At 39.9% G+C, this 19,283-nt stretch overlaps 1 non-coding gene across 1 annotated transcript; it reads left to right on the top strand.

Annotated features, from left to right (window-relative positions):
* Positions 1 to 18,799: 18,799 nt before the first annotated feature.
* Positions 18,800 to 18,883, top strand: TRNAL-UAA (transfer RNA leucine (anticodon UAA)). Its single transcript has one exon. It is a non-coding gene; the product is annotated as a tRNA-Leu (tRNA).
* The last annotated feature ends 400 nt before the right edge of the window (positions 18,884 to 19,283 follow it).

Consider the following 19,283-nt stretch of genomic DNA (forward strand, 5'->3'; position numbering starts at 1 on the left):
GAATCCGACGTCTCTCATTAGGCATATTCCTTGAAATGGACATTTTGATCAAGTCTCTACATTATGCCATCTATACAATTTGCACATGCATCAAATGTTAAAGAGGTTGAAAGAATCGCCAACTTAGAGAAACCAGAATGGTAAACCAAGAATTGAAAGCAAACCTGTATCACAGGGATCTTGATTTATTCTCAACGCCATTTCTTAGCGTCATCGCGGGCACACTTTGAAATTATATTATCATTACACCAATTAGCACCAGGTGTCTTAGCTATGCAAGATTAGGAACATCAACTCTGACAAATTATTTCGGTATTTTTCAAATAGCTACAGCAAGGAGTGCGGGAATGATCTCATTAAAGCAGCTAAATTTGAAAATAGGTTTTACTTTTTTCGAGAAAAATTGCCCCTTTTCCTTTCGGAAATCATTGAGCTAAGGGAGAAGATGATGCAAAAGGCGACCAGATATACGAATAACCACTTGCGAGTAAAATAACTAATAACTCACATTGAGCTCTAAAAGTTTTTAAAAACTATGACCAATCGTACATTTTTTTTAGAATTAATTTATGCTGGGACCTGATGCTGACACTGAAAATATTCCGAGAGAAATAATAAAAACAATGTCCCTCCATCATCAATCCTTGAATACCTCTGCATAGTAATCGTTGCTATTTAACAGTAAAACAATGAAATGGAACCTACTAATTTGCGTAAATCCTTTATTTGAAAAATCCTACTATACGCGATTGCTGAAGAATCTTTTAAATGAGAAGGCAACAACTTAACTGTAACAAACAGAGTTAGCTTGAAACCCCTTTAATCAGGCATTCTAATGAAATCTGAAACCTGATTTTTTATAATTGCTTTAAGCTTAAAGTATTATGTTTAGAGCTTCAACAAATTAGTACTCTCCCCCATCAAACGAGTATAATAAATGGTACCACTCTCTCCATGTACAGCTCCTTTTGGGAACACGTCGGTTTGGAGCTTTCTAGCTTATAATCACATGTACCGAATCGCAGTGAGGGCGCAGATAAATGAATTAGCTGAGAAATGTCCAGTGTCAATAACAGAAGTGTCAATTAGCATGAAGTATAAAGAATAAAGGTATTGAGATTCCCAAGAAATAAGAGTCTAAGTTAAGAATTAAAATTAGAGGCCAAAAAGAGACCACGTAACAGTTTACCTATCTAGGCAGAGTTTTATATGAACATGGTTACTGCAGTATTTTGAAAAATTACGTCAGCTAAAGAGCATTTTACAAAAAGAAGGTAATCGATGGCATTAGGGTGTTGAAGGCATGAGGAAAAATTACTGTAATCCTTGTTGTGGAGCTTGCTTTGTTAGATCCCTGAAAATTGGTAATTGTGGGAAGGTGAATATCATAGATTGGTGGAATGGTCGTATAGGGCGTTGGGAAACGTGAAATGGACGAAACAAACAAATTAAGTGATGCTAGACATGATAGGTGTAGAGGAAACCATGATAGGCATGGTTGTTGGGAGAAATTCAAAGAAGGCAGGAAATGCGAATGCAGAGCATATTGAGTGGAAAGTGGTGAGTGGAAGATTGTGATAGAGGAGTAGATGATGGGTAGGGCAAGCAGTGTAGGAGGAGGGCAAAAGCGAAGGAGTGCAGGAGGTTGACGATTGGTTTATCGTAATGCAGGGGGGGTTAGAATATTTAGTGTTGTGTAACGCGTGGATTAGAACCGTAACATTGATTAACCCCTGGGTCCATGAAATACAGAATTTGACCGGTAGACTCCTGCTGATAACATATGACTATAACTATCGCATGAGAGGCACATTTCAAAAATCATTTTGAAAGCAGATCATGGATATGCTTAGTCGAGATCGTCCATCACGATAGCCTTCCCGGACGCCACCACCTTCCGCGCGAGAGCACCGGACTGGACGAGGAGATTGGAAGAGCCAAGTGGCCACCCCTGGCCCCTTCCCTTTGTTGAGTGAGCACTCACGCGCCATGTCCCCGCACACACACCCACGCGCACGCACGTACATCTGGTCTACCGGAGATTACATCTCTTGTCAGTCATGAAACGGGGCCGGATGGGCCGTCGGACGAGTGGCGGGCACTTCAGGTGACACGCGGCGGTAGGAGGGCGGGAAGAGGGAGTGCGGTGACGGAGTCATCATCCCTGCATTAGGGCCCCGAGGGGGTGGCAGGGGTCGGAACGGGGACCCTCAACCTCCCCCTTGCCTCCACCCCCAAACTCCCGCTCGCGGTGAATCACATTTGCGAGCGCAGAGTCAGCGGAGGACGTAATTGGCTGCGCACTGGATCACCGAACGCTGCCCTAACCCCCTCCGATGAGGGAAATGTAAAATTTTGAGCTTTAATTGAATCAAATAGTCCACGGCGCCTAATGGAATTTACGGCAGGCAGTCTGCCCGAGCTCCTAAAGGTGACGTGCCGCCGGCGTATTATTAATGCGATGCCACAACGATGTTTGAGGGATGCCTAACACGAAGGATTAATTTCCTTGCGTCTCTGACTATAATGTTGTGCGCAGTTAAAAATTCGCTGGCGAAGTAACTTTTCATGCGTGGGGACATAGCTACGAATATTCATGGAGATATCAACCTGCAGGGGTTAACGATATGCAAGTCTATTTATATATATGTGAGTATATATATATAGATATATATATATATAATATATTATAATATATATATGTGTATGTGTATATGTATATATATATATATATATATATATATATATATGTGTGTGTGTGTGTGTGTGTGTGTGTGTATGTATGTATGTATATATGTATATATATATATATATATATATATATTATGTACCAATCTTTATTTACAAAAATGAAATTTTAAACTACGTGCCTAATAATTAAATTCACGTACACACATTAGGTAAAACTCCATACATGATTGCATCGTAATTTTAAAGTTAAGGAGTTTATGATGTTATAACTAGCCTATTTTCTGTAAAAGTGACATAAATAGCTGCTTTACAATCATTATTTATCCAATGCACGAAGGTAGGTTATGTCATGATGTCACATTTCTCGTCCAATTTATAATTATTTCGTTATTAGCAGGGTGAGTTTTGCAACAAAACGAACAAGAACTTTATTTCAATACTTGCTTAGAAGGGTTAAAGTAAACTTGTACTTGAATGATAAATTTTTAAAGACAAGTAAGTAAATTGATCCGCTCTTAAGAAACATGGCTGGCTCTTCGGAGATGAATTTAAATTTAAATGAGATTAGTAATTCCTCAATTAACCTTAGTGACTCCAGCCGCCTTCGGGGAAAATAATACGTGCCTTAAAGAGTGAAATGAGTCTGGCTTTGATGGTTCCAAATTCACTGAAATACATTATTTAAATTACTGGAATAGCTTTGGTGAGGAAATTGATTTGAATTCAATAATAATTTCCAAAAATTCTGATTCTTCACGCAAGTGCGCGGAGGATATACTATTTTGGTTGAGAGTTAGTTTAGTCGGAGGAACTAGCATTTACGCAAGCAGCAAAACACAGTAAATGAAACTTCTCTTAAACTTCGCATGTGTACGATGAACGCTAAGTTAACCACAGTCCGTGTTTCCTGTCAACTCCCAAGGCGACACTGCGGTAATTGAATCCCGCGATTCACCTTCCTTCGAGCATCACGCTACATGATCCTCAAACTCACTCAAGTAATTCCAATTGAGGCGGAGAATGTTGCATGATGTCGTCTAAACAGCATCAATTCCGTCAGTACTCGTATTTATTCCCAAGGAAAAAATCTAAAAGGCTCTAAAATACACTCCGTAGTGATGAGAGGCAAGTTAACTGTCCTGAAATTTATACCAGGAAATGATTTAAAAGATAGGCCGATTCCGACACAAAATGCAGTGTGAGTGGCATTACTTTTTCCCTCTATATCTCATAGTTATATATTTTTGGAAAATATATATTCATCTCTCTTAAAAAATACCTACCATAAAAATCAAGACAAAGGATCGACACACAATTGGTTAGTTTATAAAGAAACAGGCATACATTTATTGCAGTTTACATAATTAGCCTTACATATTCCACAACATTCTTGCAATTGTTTTGGGCATAAAATTTTATTTACTTATTTTTATTTATAATTTATATTAAGTTCATACTTTTAGAACTTATAGTACTTTATATTTACTTTAACATAAACTCTCCCAGAGATCACAAATAACTTTGCTTTGACTTTTATATTCAACGGATTCAGGCGAGATGTAGTGGAAGTTCGTCATTATGAGAAAAAAAACACTTGTCCACAAGATTATTTGTAAGTACCACGCTTTTTGGTTCACAGAACCATCTGCAGGTATAAGACAGGGCAAAAAACTTTATATTTTAGAACAACTTGAATTTGTACAGCTAAATATGAATATTCTGTTAAATTATCAAATTTTTATAAACGATTCTCCTCTCCTCCAGTCCCGTTTCCACAGCAAACAGTAGAGCTCCACACAATTTTCATTCCTGACGATGACGCCGAAGCGTTGAAACCGGTAGTACGAATAAAAATTGTGCGGAAGTTACAAAGTATTTTCATTTAAACGAACATGAACCTCCACAAATTTGAGCCCGAGACCATAGAATTCAGTAAAGCTCCCTCTATACAACTGACCCCACCCTCAGCGAATTTTCCAATCCACCCACCTTCTACTATCCACTCTTAATTTGTGTCAAACAACCTTTCCCCGATAATATCCTTCTAAGAATCACTTATACCGTATCCCTCATCCTACCTCTGTCCCTTCCATGTCCCCTTTCCGCCTAATTCTTCTGTATTCCTCCCTTCTGCTCTCTATAATGACCACACGTGCTTATCCTTCCCCACCCCTCTTTTTACCTCACCATTTCTTTGGTCCCCCGCGCTCCATTATTTTCATTTGGTTTCTCCATTCGTCTTTGGGTTTTTCCATCCTTTCCCTCAATGTCCCCGCCGACCTTACTCCTATTCCTCACTCCTCCTCCCCTTCCTCAAACATGTACAAATACGGTATATTTGGTAAATTTACCATTTGGCATATCGTTTACCTGATGATGGGTCTGTGAACCAAAACGCGGAGTACGTAAATAATAAACTAGTGGAAAAGTGCAAATTTGTTTTCTCATTGTGTTTTCTCTCTGATTTGACTTCAATTTTTTTATGTTAATCCAATTAATAAAATTTCAAATAGAGTTTAATTCAATTTAATTTTCAACAGAATTCAATTTCACTGCACAACCTTTCTCCCTTCTAACAATCGATTAGTCGTACGAAGTTTGTTGTAGTTCGAAGCTGCTCGAACGCGCGCGGCGCGCATAACGAACGCTTCATGAATTTCGGAATGACGATTAACAGAGCCACTAAGCACGCTGGCAAGTCTCGAGCAAGGTGTCTCGATACGAGTGTGTGACTAGAGTCCTTAGCGCTGAAAGAGTAGGGAAAAATCTTCAGTAAAAAATAATGAATAAACTATGCAGTTTATCTGAATCTAATTTTATGAATGCTTCGAGTTTAAAATATCGTTAACGGCTCTTAAAATGGAAATAAACGTGGTTGGATTGTTTTACAAGTCGTCAATCTACCAAATTTTAATTTTTAACTATATTACGAAATTATGACGCGAGAAACGATGCCAACATTTTTCCGAGTGCTAACATTTTTTTCCTCTCTAGACAGTTTATGTTTGCAAAACTCTTTGCCTAGGATTTGGTCTCATCAAGCTGCAATGTCATAATAATAATGACAATAATTTCATATGTGTAAACACTCGGTTGAAGGTGGATTTCATTAGGGAAAATGTACCATTATGAGAAATGAAGCGGCCGCGGAGAGAAAGGAGACGCAACAAGTGTCATTCTAGCGAAATGCGTAAGTTAAAAAAAAAGGAAAGAAATTCCAAGATTAGTTTTGGGAAAAAGGCAGTCTGGAATGAGGATAAGTTAGTTACTGGATAGGAAAGGGTTTGAATGAGGGGAGGAAAATTGACGAGCGGTTACGAGGATGAATGGGAGAGGGATTTGGAAGTGGATGAGGAGAAAGGGCAGGACCTGTGGATGGAGAGGTGTAGGTAGCAGGGGCAAGGAGGGGCTACGTGTTTTGGGATGATCGATCAGGGGCGGGAGGGGAAGGGGTTTAGGTTTGAGGACGTGGTGGGTGTGGGAGGAGTTTCGCTGAGAGCGAAAGGGGCGTGCATCTTGTAAGGGAGTCGTTATGGACGCGAGAAGGCCTTGCAGGAGTGAAATATTAGCTTGAATTTGTGCATTGGGTTGTCGGAAAAATAAAGACCAAATCGTGTTTGTCATGATTTATTAATGCTAAATTCCGACATATAGTACTGTAGAATCGGGTTTCAAATCGGTCAGATTGAGATGTTGATGATGGCAGCACCTTAAACATTAGCATTACAGTCTTAAGTCTCTGTCTGGAGATTCTAGAATGCAGCGAACACAAATTAAATATTTTTTTTATCCCTTTGCGAAGTGCTTAGGCATTATTTTTTCCAATTACAATGCATCACCGCAACATATTGAATCTAAGCATTAAATTTATCAGTATATTTTTTTGGAGAATTCTCAAATTACCTTGAACCAGAGAAAAACATTTAGCAAATATGCGTCGCATTGGAAATATTAATTATCTGCACCGGGTTGAAAATATAATACGCCGATAAATATCGAATCAGCATATTAATATTTTCCCTTTGGGTTAGTACACAGGTATATTAATATTTAATTTAGCAAGTAATCAATGTTAATTAAAGAAACGCTGAGTGTCAGACTTGAATTTATATATTTAACTTACTCTCCATTATGGAGGGAAACACTCACAAAGTGGACTCCTAGCGTTTTCCCTAAAACACTCTTGCATTTATCATTTATTTAACTGTAGCCTTTGGACGTGAATTAATAACAGTTTTAGATCTATTAACTTTCCTATTACTAATGTAAAACTATCCTGATTTAAAATCAAGTATTCTGCGGAATGACATATTTATTGAAGGAGATGCAAAAAAGTATCTCAATCACTTCAGCCCTATTATGCTTATACGACTGTAAAATAGCATTTGATTTGAATGTTAAATTTAGAATATTGATGTTACCAACTGTTAAGTGTAAAATTATTTGGACTCTCTTTCTAACTGAATTCAGCTACATCATTGGATACCTCGGGCATGCTCTGATTATACATATGAATCGATGTGAATACTAAGTAGCTTCTCCAGTACTGTATAAAAATTTAATATTGCTAAATAAATCTTGATCAACTAGCCATCAAACACGGGAAAAAAGCTGGTGTTTATATTGAATTACGTTATTTTCGTTGAAAAGATTGAAGATCCATTTTTATCTCAAAGACTAACTCATATGTTTATTTGCTACTGGTAGGCTAATATTGAAGGTAGGTTATGAAGGTGCACAGGCTGATCATCGTTACATATCTTTGTTTAGTCAAAAAAACACAACCTGACATCCAACACTACTATACACTCTTCTTCAATTCCACATACTTCCTCCCTTCATTCCGTCTGATATTCCTGTCCTATTCCTACCCCTTCCTCGCTTACCTAACATTCTCCCCTCTATCATAGTCTTCAGCATCCCATGTCCAATTAAAATAAACTGCATCCATCTTTCCTGCCTCCTTTGGATTTTTCCTAGCAATCCTCTCTCCTCCCCCATCATTCCTAGCGCTTTTTCGTTTTTTCTTACCAGTACGTCTCAAGGGCCTCAGATTTACGGCTATACTCTTGCTCCAACAACCACGTTTCCGCGCCGTGCAATACCATGCTTCATGTAAAAGTTTTACTAATTATTTCTTAACGTCCTGTCTTTACTCAACGTCTCTGTCACTGATTCCCTCCACCTAGTTAAAGTTTCTTTGCTTAACGTAATCCTTCTTCGTACTTCCTATTGCTGTCAAACTTAACCTGCTCTGGTTTTTATTCTAATGTTTTAACGTTTACTTCAGTCCTTCTCATCGAATGCTCATTACCCTACGTGGAAAAATAAAGTTTAGTTTTGATGCGACTAAAGTATTCGACGCAAATTACCTCAGCTGTCGATCGCTTCCCGCAGAAAAAAAGTATTCAACAAAGACGAAATTTTACTATGACAAAATAGTTTATAACTTTTTCTTATGCCTCCATAGCGACAGCAAAGATTTTTTTAATGTTATAGAAAAAGTAGGTTAATCAGGTTTTGTGGAGATTATTATAGAAGAAAGAGGCATTTTTTGAAGAAGTATTCAATAAAACTGCTTGTTCCTTCATCTAAAATCACCTTATCGCTGATTATAGCGAATAGAACGGTTTGTTATGCAATGCTTGAGATGAAAAATTAGAGATATAGCATCTTGGAAACTTGAAAAACATGTCCTTCCATTAACGGAAGCGAAATTCTACCCATACGTTTCTTTTCCTTGCGGAAGTAAAAATAAAAAAGATATTTATATTTAATTTAGTTTTATTCCTGGGTACAAAATGTTGGGGGTGAATGGTTACAGTTAAATTATTACTTCTGTGCACATTGATGAAGCAATTACAGAAGAAAAATCGGACGAAAGCGACTTTCTGTTAGGAATCCCTCCACATATTCCATCTATTTTCTTACTCAAAGTGATTTCTGTGCTCTTCTCCAATAACGAGGTTGTTTTATTCATCATTCCCATGGAGGCGTATCACTCGTATTCAGTGTTAGGAATTTATTTGAATTAAGGCTTCAGTGGCAGTCTCGGTACGGGCTGAAACAGCTCTGAAACACATTTTTACTGCGAAATGGGAAAAATCCATGCTTCTAATTAGTTTCATAGCGTTTTGATATATGAAAATGTGGGGACTGTTTTCCGACATTCTCGTATTTTGTCACTCCAGAATAATACGCGAGTAAGTCACAACTTTGAAAGAAGTTTGAAATTCATTGAGTGAAATATAATACACATTACTTACTCTCCAATCAGAAACCGCAAAAATTATTCTTCTCCGTCTTTCGAACTTTTTATCTCAAAAGATGGATAAATGGAAAATAGTAATGATCTTGCGAAATCAAGTCAAGAGAAGTCAAATCACAGCTATTGCAAAGAATACAAGTAAATGAACTACCCCTAACTCCAAACTGAAATTTTAGCAGTCTCCACAACAGTAAAGGTAGAAAACTCGGAGATCATGACCCCCGTGACACTTCCTATAATATAATATTTCTTTTATTCGGTTCCAAAAACATTGTTTAAGATTACAAATTTCCAGAAATTCGAATAAATTTGATTTTAACATAGCTGTTAAATTTGAATCCCAACTGACTCCAGTGTTCTCTACAACACCCTCTCAGCATTGTGGTCAGCCAATTCGACATCCCCGAACTTTGATCCACCTCGTCTCAACAATACACATATAATCCACTCTAACTATTGAGCATCGCGCAGTGCAAAGTGCATGGGAGGGAAGAGGTCAAATTGGGAATTGAAAATTGCACTGACCCAGACAGAAACACTACGGACGTATGTTTTGGACTGGTCGCTGAGGGTAATGTGCCGGGGGAGTGATTCGTCATATCCACCCGGGCGAAAGCGTTATATCTCGCTTCATGAGGACTGATGTAATCCTCTTGGAACCCTGCAGCTATGCAATCAGACGATGGAGCGAGCTGCCCCCGTCTGACAGCGGTCGCGAGACATCCCGGCCTGCATGACGGGGGGAGGGAACATGGTGTTGAGTTGACGGGGGAAAGGAGGGGGCAGGATATTCGGTGGCGGCGTGGGGAAATTGATGTGTGGAAGCAATGGAGGCGTTTGACTGTGATGGAGGCAAAGGAGGGTGAGGGGAAGTTACCGCGGAGATGGGGACATAAAACGCAGGGCTGTGGAAAGACGGAGACCCTGGGAAAGAACGAATTCTTCTGAAAGGCAATGGAAGCCGTGACGAGGTCTGAATTTTTCCGAAGTCGTGCCGGAGCCCATTCAGCGCTCAATATGCGCAAGGACTCGAGACTCTAATTCGCAGCCCCGCCCTCTGCTGATTTATGTTCGTTTTATCCAGCGAGCGAATCCACCGCTCCCTTCCGCCGACCCTCGTCTGGCGCGGTGGTATTTCCAAATTATTGAATATTAACGATGAGTTTGTGGTTAGCGATTCAACGCACGGATGGCTTGAGAGAGTCCGACGATCCTGCGTCAAGAGATAAAGTTCCCCGTCAAAAATCACGGGGTGATATACGTTTTACCGACGACGAATGGGAGACTTCAGGAGCTTGGAAGTAAAATTTTCCCTAATAGGCATTTCAGGATCGATATTTCCGTCAAAAGGCATCGTATTGCATTTGATCAAACGGTAAAGGTACCTCTACCTAAAGGATATTTTAAATGTTCCCACAGCGTTGCGAAGTAAAACCTTCAGTATACTTAATCAAATGTCGGACCGAAACCATCAGCAATATTTTTTAATTAAAACTGGCCGACGGAGCTATTATTAATTCTTCGTCAAAAGACAAGTCTATTTAGAAAAGTAGGTAGTAATCTTTTTGTAGTTACCATTTGTAGATGAAAGGATATGAACATTATTTTTCGCCATGGACTTAGTTCAAAGGGAGAATGGAATTCAGTTGTAATTTTCTTGTCAGAAAAAAAAACTTGTGCCTATCGACTAAATGAGTGTTTTAAAGAATTTCATGTTTTGTCAGTGAAAAATAAAAATAATGCAAAACATGGTGATTTTTAAGTCTTGTGCAAAACGCACCATGGTTGGTAAAAAATAAATTATATTACCCAGTCAACTAACTCCCAGACTGAGATAAGTTTGCTTGAACTGGACTTTCCTGTACATTGAGCGGCACCTTAAAGATCATCAATCAGATCAAATATACTTTCTGAATTAAGCATATGGATATAAAATGTGTGTTATTAACTTTTGTGTGACGTGAAGGGGAGTAATCAAGAAAATGCAATCACATAATCTGAAAAGCAAGTAGGAATCCAGTAAAGGTGCCTTACACGGAGACATAACATGAACCTTTTTCAATCAGAATTAATCACTTAGAACTTTTGATGGAAGGAAATGAGATCCAGCGGAAGGACTTAATAAATTACGTCCCACAGTTCAACTGGGTTAAATAAGCACGAGTCAGTCTGAGCGCCTGTTCATTAATTTCATTGAGAAGAGGAGTAGTAGTGGCTAGCGTGGTTGTGAAGATGTTTGAGATGGGTGATTGGGGAAGGAATGGAGGTTGGAGGGGCAGGTAATGGAGGGTGAAACATCACCGTAATCTTAGAAAGCTGAAGGTATGGGAAGCAGATGTTATTGATGTTCCTTCCTTAGGAAAGTTTGGCTAATAAACTCACTGAAAGTGTCGGAGAGTTTAGGTACAACTAATCACCAGAGTGCTACATAATTTCCGTTGCTCTTAGTCTCATCTGCTGCAAATAACATGTTTTACAGAATTTCAACTTAGTTATTCTGTCTGATGAATCAGATATTATAAAATATACTGACCTACAGTACAATTTTTATTTTTAAGGGTTCATTATTTATTTATTTATTTTATTTATTTATTCAGTATAAGTCCGAAAATAGCACATTTTGGCCTTTATATCGAACTATTAACAACGATAACAATGTCACATTTACAAACACCCAAGCCCTAGATGGAGGGAAACTCACCCAGGCGGGAATCGAACCCGCGACCCTTGGAATGGCAGACGAGGACGTTACCCCGCCGCCACCGGGGCCGGCAAAAGTTGAGTGGGAGGTACGTAGTTGGTGGAAGGAGAGATATTTTTCGAACTATTGCCTTAACCCTCTCTATAACATTAACCTTCACAAGAGTATTATAGATCCCACCTAGAGAATGCTGCATGTGTATAGATCCTCACGAGGGAGACTTAATTTTGGAAATAGATCCAGTGCAACGTACTAGAGCGGCTAAGCCTTAATAAATTTGTAATGAACAAGGTAGCAGTGTCACGACACTATTGGAACAGTTAGGATGGGAACCACAATTGTCCTTAGGTTGAAGTACAGGTTAACTCAACGACGTATATCTGAAGCATGTTACTTACCTAAGGATCTTAAAGAAATATTATTTTACAGACCCCGACTTGCTATGGTAGATCAGATCACGAAGGGAAATCAGGGAGATTTCATAGGTGAGGGAGGTAGTAGAACAGATTTTTTCATGTACGATTAGGGATAAAAATAAATATCCCTGCAGTAGTTTCTGGCCATGAACATAAGCCAAGTGATAAAAATAAGCAAGTTTCGAATTTCTTTTCCCCCACAGAATAAGCAAGTACTCCATTTCCAAAGCCCTCTCTTCAAAAAGAATGTTTGCTCTAAAATCGGGCTTAATATATCGTGCCGTAGTTTCCACGCGATCATTTCATTTTCCATCGTAGAGCAATGCCTGCGTCAAAGTATGACTTTATAAATATTTATTTTGTTTTCAGGCATTTGAAACTGAGTGTGCCGAGGGTAGTTAATGAAAAGTACGTGTTGTGTTCAATAAGGAGTGATCTTAAATTTTTTGATCGCATAAATTATAGTGCAAACATTTAATTTAATGTTATAATTTATCTTAATATGTAGTATATAGTACAAGGTGTATTGAAATGAAGGAAGTAAATTTGTTATTCCACACACACTTGTGTGTGTGTGTGTGGAATCACTAAATTATTTACTTCATTTCAATATGTTGTTTTGACTCCATAGAGTTATGCCTGAGACAATAAATACAAGGTGTATATTTGGGGCAAGTTTTGTTGATTATACTCCGTCTCCTGCGACTGCCACTGCAAGATGAAACATGTTCAGCTCGCCTAAACCTGCTTCTGATGGTGAAAGGCGAAGGTGTTTCTTCACATTGGGCAATAGGAAAATTCACGTGGAGCTATATATCGATTATAGTGAGGATGAGGAGCACATTTCATTTGATTTTTGAGAGACGATCGCGACTTCGCGGTGGGTTTCGTGAAAACGTTTTATAACTTATCTTTTATCGTATGGCTGCGCTCGCTCAATGAAATTTCTAATATTTTTGATAATGCTCTCAACTTTGTTCGACTATCTTCCCACACAATGGGAGAAGCAGTGTTATGTTTACTTCCGTTAGAGTAGTGACTGGAGCTCTGGGTCTACTTTCCTTTGAAATTGATTAATTCCCCTATTTAAGCATTTTTACCCATCTTCGGAGTGCTCTATTGGGAAAAATACTCTCCCCATAAGTCTTCTGTAGCATAAAATAGACTTCATCTGACCATTTATTTAAGTTATATCAAAATTTCATTGTGGCGTCGCCGTAGTTGAACTGAACGTGTTTCAAAATGCAGCGGCTTCCGGTGAGGCATAACTGGCGTCAATTCAATGGCACATGTACCACGCAATATTACACATTAAGCTAACAACAAAACACAAAGTTAACCTATTGCGTAATAAATTGTTCTTATAAGAAATTTATGACAACTTTTATTAAACATTCCAGGTAAGCAAAAACGTTCGTACTTTTTACTTTTCTCATCTCGTAGATTATTATAAATGTTTCTACAAGTTTGGAAATTCAATTTAATAGTACTTATTTCTATTTTATACTTTTCAATATTTCCATGGTGCGTAAAAATATGAGAAAAATCACATCTGAAAAATATAAAAATTTATCAGCCATGACTTCATTATTCGTGGAACAGCATAGCGAAAAACACTCATCTCAGATTTGTCTACAATTTTTATCTCAACAAGATAATTGAGTATTTGCATAGGCACATTAAGCTAAATTAACTTCTGTAATCAGTATAATTGTGATTCCTAATCATACTACTCAGATTAAACTAATATGTCTTATAAAGAAGCTAGGCACTCTTTATAAAGTGGGAATTTCAATTGAATTGGCATTCAGGCATTGTATATGTATGTGTTTGTGTGCAAGATATAGAACAAAAAATTGTGTATGCATAATGTATGATATTTAGTAAATATCATGCAGACATTTTTAACCTCTGAACATTACAATCATTGATAAAAAGTTCCTTCCTCTTATAGAATTATTCTTAATTATTCTAAAAAAATAATTGGTACATTATTTTTCCGCAATGTTTCCTCTAAAAATGTATGTGTAATGTTTGTTTTGTATCAATCCATTTTTTATCTTTTCACGCCATCGTAACATGATTTTCCAACCTGCCACTTGGCTGGAAGCTATTAATAAAAAATAACGACTCATTCCGTAGATATTGACCTAAAAATGGAATTAGAACTGAATAAAAAAATGGAGAAAGTCGAACATTTCCTTTTTACTTTTATTACTTGTACTTAGAACACTTCGATGCCCTCGAGAAAACTATGGCAACCGTTAGGTCACGGTGGTGAACCGCGAAAGTGTTCTAACTTTGTGACACACGAATGATCGTGAGTAAAATAATATGATTTACAACTGTTCCCATCTAGATCATGTGACAGGGATGATCAATTTTCCAGTAAAAAAACCTGAGATGATGAGATTGGGATACGAGGAAATGGAAAGAACCTAGCCCTGAATATTTTCTAACAAAAAAACACGGGGAAGCGTAAACTCGGAATCGGCAGTATTGATGCGAGGTGGAAAGACGTAAAACGAGTATGCTTCTATCTTCACACGATTTTCCTCACGCCGTCCCCGAATAAATTGCATTTTCGAGTTCCCATGTCGACATTTTCCCCACTCCGGAGCGGGAAGGGCGGCTCTTCCGTCCGAGGATTGCCCGGGAGGCGTCGGGTCGTCGTGACCCCTGCGCCTACGGTAAGTGAGACAGGTCTGCGGCCGGCCACCTTCCAATCTCCTGCCCCACACTGGACCTCCCCTCACCCTCATCCGGACGGACGCTCACCCTCGGGTATGCCACCTCGCGCCGCCTCCCCCCCCCCCCCAACGCACGCCCTCGATCCCTAGGAGCGTCTTCCATTTCCTCCCTCTCAACTGATCGGAATCTATTGCCAACCCCGGGAGAGGGTGCTCTTCCTCCCGGCATCCTACCGAACCACCTCGTCCATACCCCACCTCGCTCCACGCCAAAGCGATGGTAATATGTCTTCGTATCTTGCCCCCCCCCCCCACCCCCCACCTTCCCCGACAACAGTATCCTTCAACTTGTTTACAGGGCAGTTTCTTCGATCAGAGCTTTATCCCCGGGAGGCTATTTAGGTGGCGAAAGGAAAGTGGAAGAGGGACTTGGGAGCTCTCCACTTCACTGATAGGACCACTGCGAAGATTTTATTGCGTTATTTTTTCCCCCTGGTACGTACTGGAGCTCTTGGCGAAAAATGAGCAGCGATTTCCTGCTGAAATAAAATTAAACGAGTGTGGTGAATGGATGCTATCCTCGACAAAACTGTGTACTTCATACTTTACGTCCCAAGTAAGCTACTCTGTGGGTGTGCAACCCATACATTTGATATGTTGACGGAGACATAAAATAAGGTATTTGAAATAATGTAAAATGAGATTAACTTTTCACTGTAGTTGCCGGAATGTTCACAGCACGGTGATTTATTATTTATTTATTGTTTTATTCTCTTGTGAAATTGTATTGATTGGACGCCCTTGAAATATTAGAGATTATACTGCACTCAATTTACGACGCCCTCCTGGGGAACGGAAAAGTGCTCCCCTTCCACTCTTCATTGCTTAAAATACACAGTGGAAAAACAGTGACGACATGACCAGACCTAAGGTGACATGCATTCATGAGCGACGCGGAACAGTGGTGACTTTTGTGAATGAGTGCGCTCCTCACTCCTCATGCTCTCCTCAGTGACGCCGAAGAGGCGGGAGTACTCAACAGCTATCAATAAGGAGTCTGTGCACAGCTCTCTTCCCCGCCCTCAACACTGCCCCATTAATTCCCATTCCGTCCTTGCCCATTAATTCATTCCATTCCTTCTCCTTTTTGCCTTTCTCTTTCATTTTTCCCTTTCGATATGCTAAGCATATTTATTTATTTAGACTTAGTCCGAAAACAGCACTCTGGCCTTTACATCGGACTATTAACAAAGAATAACAATGGAGACGTTTAAAAACACCCAAGCCCTAGGTGGAAGAAACCCACCCAGGCGGGAATCGAACCCGCGACCCATGGATTGGCAGACGAGGACGTTGCCCCGCCGTCACCGAGGCCGGCAATATTACTCCATGTGTTCCCGAAGATGTCGCAACGCGACGAAACCCGGACCGAATTAATGAAATTATCATCAAGTGGATTGAACTAAGTTTTTTTTTGACGAACCCCGTGATGGGTATCCTCCGCAAAATAAATCCGGAAATCGTTTCCACCCTGTCAAGGTGAGCATAGTCATCTCAATTTTCTCTTTCTAACGTATATTGAGATATTGATGTCACCTGTGAAAAATCGAAGATCGTTATAAGTTCTTCGCTAGTTGAACGATTCGAATGTTTCGCAAGCATTTATGTGCATGGTACGCGGCTATACCTGACTCCTTTTCATTGTATGAGGTGACACGCTTAATGTAATAGGTCATCCTTCTTTAAATAAGGAAATATGTCATCATGCTTGATATAAAATACTCATCGCGTACGTAGATAAATCTGCTCAATTATTTCCACTTCATTCCTTAGAATAATGCTTGGATAAATGACCGACCAATGTACGGTTAAGGCCAATACTTCCATTCTGCAGAATATAACTAATTCCCTACCTTTAACAACCAATACGCAACATTATTTTGAGAAATCCCTTAGCATACTGACTCTTTTTTAAGGCCTTTCAGTCGAGATTCCACAAAAGTTTCCTAGAAATTCCTTCTGAGGTTCTTTAGAAATGAACTAATTAAAATGTAATACAAGATGGAAAACAAAAATTGACTAATTTATAGTTCATAAATATTTTATTTACCCATGGATATTCTCAAAATCTTTATAATGTGGATTCACCATCATAAAACCCTTCTAGCTACCTGACACCCAACTGATTTTCTTCAGAAGTCAAGTTTCAAACCATTTTATTCGTATACTATTCACAAATATCTTCTGCGTTCTTTATCTAGAACTTAATCTTATCTAGAGCCTAAGCTAACTTGACGTACTTATTACTTTTCAATGACCGATTACCAATAATACAAAAACAAGGGACTGCAGAGGATGAGTTTCAGCCCGAAGTCACAAAGGGTTATCTCTCTAAATGAAATTTTAGCATAAGAATTGTAACAAACTATAAAAATTCATAAATATAAGAAGTGTAAAAATATTTATGACCTAAATATTGGTAAAATGTCATTGGTAAATAATGCTAACTAAGCTTTCTTTACAGAATGAATCGTAATGTTATTAGGTTTGATTTAAAAAATATCTATTGTATCCTTAAGGCTTACTGATATTCTACGGAATTCCGGGAATTGGTTGCATCTTCTGTAGAGCTCCGTGCTGTTTGAAATACTAGCAATCCAGTTGCATATTAACTCCCTTGCGACCTCCGGATTAGTGTGCGGTGAATCATGGAACTAGGTCTGGCCCACGAAAGTGGGCCTTAGGGTAGATATCCTTATGGTAGACAACCCTTATTTTGGCAGCCCCTTGAATGATATGCTTCCGGAATTACACCTGGGTCGCCTGGCGGGATGCATTCGCTTGTACGCCCCCATTTTCCTAAATGCAGAGGGAAAGAGGGGGAGAGTCGCCTACTTCACGATTCGCGAGGAAATGAACGCTCTTGGTTCTAGCATCCGTTGCAATGGCTTTAAAAAAAAACTATGTCAACCATCCATTTGTTTTCCTCCGCGTCTCCTCGTCATTCCAACACGTCGTGTAATTGAGGACGGGGGGAGGGTGGGGTGAAAGGGAGGGTTGAAAAATGAAAAACAGGAAGGAGGCAGTTCTCCCAACAGCTGTCATGACTTTCACGGCCCAGTGACCGTATGAATGGAATGAATTATAAGCATTCTCAGAGGAAGAAAGAGACGAAAGATGCATACACGCGGAGCGAATGAGAGAGAGATGGAGAATTAAATAAAGGAACGCACTGAGGTTTACGACGAGTCAGCCTTCTCTCACAGCAGACTCCTCCACTTTCGAGTGCAATCGCTAACGGAGAGGTGGGTGGGGAGAAGGGAGAAGAATGTCAGGGAATGGGGGAAGAGGGAGGCTCTCGATCGCGAAAGACGCAGGACAGGTGCCGGTAGCGACACAAAGAAGACTAACGCATTGGAGATAGTGCAACAATAGATATTATTGCGTGGCAGGCGAGGAGAGTTAGTTCCCCTTCCAGCCATAGCGGGGTTGATAAACCTTGCACTGCGATGACGTAACCACTAGCCCGTCGCGTCCGTCTCCCCCGGGGGCAGGAGAATTAAGGGGTGCGGGTGGAGGGGTGTCGGAGCGTGGGGAGCGAGGCATCCTGATTGATTTACGGGGTTCTTCCGCTGGAAACACAGCGGGAAGGGATGGTTGTGAACTGCAGGGGGAGGTTTCCTCAACTTGAGGTGGAGGGTAGACGGAGAGACGCGTCTGAAGGGGCAGAGGATTTTTTGGGATGGGGTTGATCATCGTGAGTGGACGTCGGGATATGTGCCCCGAGACGGGAGGGGGGGGATTGCGAGGGAGGGTTTTATGAGTAATGGGCCTGTGGGAATGGTAATGGCCGTCCGTCGCCGAGTGCGACGCGCCGCGCGGGTCTGTCGCGGGAAATGTCTTCTGGAGAAACGGCGAAACATCTCCCTGACCCCACAAATACCCGTGGCATGTCGTCAATATGATCCTACTAGTGAATCTGTAGTACTTCTAGGGCAATAGTATTCTTCTTTGAGGGCCAGTGGGTTTCATCGTCAGGTTGGCCGAGCGGTCTAAGGCGCCAGACTTAAGTTCTGGTTCCCGAATGGGAGCGTGGGTTCGAACCCCACACCTGACAAATATTTTGAGCCATGGATTTTCGTTTTAATTTTCGACAGTCTTCTGCACTAGTCCATGTTTGGTTTCGATTCTGTATTTGAACTATTTTCAAAGCATAAAATTGGCATAAATTAACGTAATTCATCAAGTTTTTTGTTTTCACTTACCCATGTATAATTTTAATATTATTCCCCGGTCCATCTTATTCTTCGTGTTCCATGATCTATTTTTGTCCGTCGTCAACTTCTTACGGCCCTTTTATTAGTAATGAAGCATATCGGCCATTATGGTAAATAATAGCCTATTGGTGAATAATCTTCGCCCCTATTATTGTGTCTAGTACGAAATTTCCGCTTGTATCCAATTCCAGGGCTTACATGGGGAGACGCGAATATATATTATTGCGGATTCGGAATCTC

Source organism: Hetaerina americana, unplaced genomic scaffold (assembly GCF_022747635.1).
Source record: "Hetaerina americana unplaced genomic scaffold, ioHetAmer1.1.p SCAF_42, whole genome shotgun sequence".
Taxonomy (NCBI): Eukaryota; Metazoa; Arthropoda; class Insecta; order Odonata; family Calopterygidae; genus Hetaerina; species Hetaerina americana.